Below are 4129 nucleotides of genomic sequence, written 5' to 3'. Positions count from 1 at the left end.
ATAACTGTGATAGATCTAATGGTACATTTAATGTAATTTTACTGGAAAATACCGTTAAATTTACAGGTTTTGAAAGTGAAAAAGAACAACTCACTGTATAATTTACAACGTAAATTGGCATTCCCACAATTCCCTGCGTGACACTTCACATTTGATGTATTTTTGTTGAAATAACTATGTTTCTTCATAGTTTTCTAATCAGTTATGTACATTAGGGTTTTATGTAATGTTGTTAAATTAGTGTTTCTTGCATTTTAAAATTTCATGTGTGTTACCATGACGGTGTTTAATGTCTGTGCGAATCAGACTGTGCAGCTCCTATATATTAGTGTTAACTTTCTTGTGGAAGATTGCTTGTGATGAGCTTTAATTGATCATGTGACTCATCACTGTTGTGATGATTGTTGGTTGTCAGTGTATTACAATGGTACAAAACAGATATTAGTACTTCAAAAGGTCGGTAAATTAACATTATTTCAGATAATGAAATGCGGTTTATTACTGTAAATTTTAAGTTAAGTCTGTAAAACCAATAACGTTGCTACTGTATTTTTGACGGTAAAGTTCTGGCAACCACAGCTGCCGGTATTTTACCATAAAATTATGTTTTATTTTTTTACAGTTTTATATAGGATTAGAAGATTAGTCAGAGTTCCTTGACATAATTTAGTTTCGAAAGAGAATTAAGAGACTGTTACTGTTCCTTTAAGACTTGTATAATTAAGTGTCCTCTAAAATGAACGGCTATCTCCCCAATTGCAGTCATTCACTGCGGACCAAATTGCTGAATGGACATCGAAATGTGATGACAAAATGGTTATGATTTCTAAATGACCCGTGTTTGCATCTTATTCTGCATACTGTAGATGGTTTGCATTGTGGTCTGCTACCTTTTAAATAGAGTGCAACAGTGCCAACCCATGTTTTTTTTAGCTAGTTTGCCATTCATTTTTCTCATTAGGATTTTTAAAAACTCCTTGTTAAAGAGTTATAAGCTATGAAACAAACCAACCAGCTAGGAGGAGAATCACAACATTACAAACGTTAATTTGAAACAAAAACAATTGTTTGAAAATTGAATAAAACGACAAAGATACAAGACTGAACTTTATAGGTTTAATGAAAGAAAGAACTACAATGCCAAGAAGCATTGAGAATCATTACTTGAATATATATACATATATATACACACACATACAATACCGGTCAAAAGTTTGGAAACTACAATTTATGTGTTTGAAAGAAGTCTCTTATGCTCATTAAACCTGCATTTATTTGATCAAAAAAAAAGAAAAAAAAGTTATATATTGTAAAATATTATTACAATTTAAATTAATAGTTTTCTATTTTAATATATTTTAAAGTATAATTTATTTCTGTGACGCAAAAATTGAATTTTCAGCATCATTACTCCAGTCTTCAGTGTCACATGATCCTTCAGAAATCACTCTAATATGACGATTTGTTATCAATGTTGGAAACAGTTGTGCTGCTCAATATTTTGTATAACCTGTGATACTTTTTTCAGGATATTTTGATAAATATAAAGTTAAAAACCTTGTAGCTCACAGTATAGGTCTGTCTTTAACGGCTTATAAATGATCACTTAAAATCAGTTACCATATGGAATAAATACATTTTTACTTCCGGAGCCTGACTGTTGCATTCTTTAAAAAGAAAAATAGCTTTAAAATGATACAAAGGTTGATATACTCATAGCTTGCATTATACAATATGATGTGACAAATCATTTAAAAGACTTTAAGTGTCTACAAAATATTCCTTCACCTGAAACAGGTGGTCTGAGATGCTCCCAACCACTGAGACAGGTGTCTCTAACAGGAACTGAAGACTCTTAAGGGATGACTTGATTTGGCAGTTATTTTGTGTAACTTTGTAAGTAAAACCGTACAAGAGAGAAATTCCCTGAACGCAGCCAAGTCCTGTTGCTGTGTCGATGCGCTGTGAAAGACGAGCCAGCACCTCTTCATTCCTCAAACACACAACCTGCCAGGGAGCACCACTAAAATAATCTATGCTTCCTCCTCTCCATCCCGGTTCCCAGTTCCCAGTCGCTGTCTCTGTTCCTGATGGATCTTTTCTGTTCACTTGAACACATCAGGTAAATCCATCTGTCCTTCTGGCTGATCCCACTGCAGCTTTCCATATCAGCCACTTACATATCAGAGGTTAACCCCGCCATGAAGAACCGGCCAATCAAAGCAGAGCAACAGCAGGTTGACTCGCACGGCTTTGACCCACTATATTATTCTGACAGTATGAAGAAGAATCCCTTAATCCACGAGAGCCGATGCAGGAAACTGTTATAGACTTTATGAGAGGAAATTATAGCAGATAAAGCAGTATATTTCATAATATTTCAATGTATTTAATAGTTTTTTTTTAGTGATGATACTCCATATATTGTCACAGGTGGTTGAAGAGTATAGGGAGGAAAATAAAGCTTGATTTAAGTGCAGCAGTCTTTTATTTGCAAACTTAACAACGAATACCGAACAAAAACTGACAGAAAGAAAGCTCATTATACACAAAAGCAAACCAAAGCAATGAATAACAGACAACAGAAAACGTAATCAAACAATGAAAAACCAGTGAAACAGACAAGGACAATAACACAAGCAGGCGGATCTGAAAAAACATCCTGAAATAATTAAATGTAAAAATACTTTGTGAGCAATATGTTTAAAAGTTTTTGAAAATAATGATTGATGAAGGAAATAATAAAATATATGTATACTCACATGTGTGTGAGGAAATATCGTTTATGGTATTTTTCCCATATATAGGGATTTTTTAAAAAAGTCTTCATTTAGGAGTTATTAACCATGAAGCAAACCAACCGGCTACAAGGAGAAACACAACTTTATGATTTTTGATTTCAAGCAAAAAAAAAAAAAAGATTTGAAAATTGGACAAAAAGTACTGGGTTGTTTCAACCCATGTTTGAGTCAAATATGGACAAACCCAACCATTGGGTTTAAAATTTAATAAAAACAAACAATAAAAAAACTACTATTGGTTTAAATCATATTATGCATGCAAATATTTAACTAATTTGAGAGGGGAGTGAGACTGACTTGATTACATCATACCCCGGTTTCACAGACAAGGCTTAAAGGGTTGTTCACCCAATTCTTTTTTTTAAATTGTCATCGTTTACTCACTCTCAAATTGTTCCAAACCTGTATAAATTACTTTGTTCTGCTGAACACAAAGGAAGATATTTGGAAGGCCCGATTGACTACCATAGAATTTTTTTCCTACTATGGCAGTCAATGGTAGCCTGGCTCCGCCCTTCTACGTACTTCCGCTCAATTTTCATTTTCCTTCAGTACTACGTCTGGGATTGTGGTGTATTCTTTGGTTTTCTCCGGTCAATTTTTTACTGGTCCAATCAGTGAACAGAGGGAGTGGCTGAGAACGATGACGTTGATGTCGTGCGCTAGTTTGAGTCGTCATACGTCACGACCAAACATCAGCGATTGGTTATGGCAGATCCAGAGTGACTCTGGGCAGATCCAATAGTTTTAAACTTCAACAGAGTACCCGTCTACAAGGAAGCTAACGCTTGTCAATGAAGCGAGGCCACACTCTCTGTACAAATGAACTGTACGAGAGTCTGGTGGGACCAATGGGGCCCGAGATCTGTTTGGTTACCAACATTCTTCCAAATATCTTCGTTTTTTTCTAAGGAACATTTATAAAAGCTACTTAAATGTCCTAATTGAACTAAGGCCTAATCCAGGCTTAATCTAAACCCTGTCTGTGAAACCAGAAAACAAAAGCTTTAAGTTTCATCTTTTAGTACTAGTAAAAGCAATTTACTGGGTGGGTAGAGTACAATAAAAAAAATGCGACCTGTTCAAAAGAATAAGCTTGATAAATCATGTCCTACTAGAGTCCTAGCATAATGAACACATGCTGTCCATCCCTGTCCTGTAGAGATTACAGCTCATGTTGCACAGAGAGAAGGAAAGTATGGGTGTATTGTATAGTATTGGGTAGTAAAGTATGTATGTGAGTGTAACCCCTCCACCCGGGTCCCACTCGACCCGCTCCGAGCGGGCCTTGAACCCAGGTCTCCGGCATGAGAGTCATGTGCTCTAAC

The sequence above is a fragment of the Rhinichthys klamathensis genome, unplaced genomic scaffold (assembly GCF_029890125.1).
Source record: "Rhinichthys klamathensis goyatoka isolate OS25496 unplaced genomic scaffold, OSU_Roscu_1.1 h1tg000035l_1, whole genome shotgun sequence".
NCBI lineage: Eukaryota > Metazoa > Chordata > Actinopteri > Cypriniformes > Leuciscidae > Rhinichthys > Rhinichthys klamathensis.
This window is presented reverse-complemented; position numbering follows the sequence as displayed.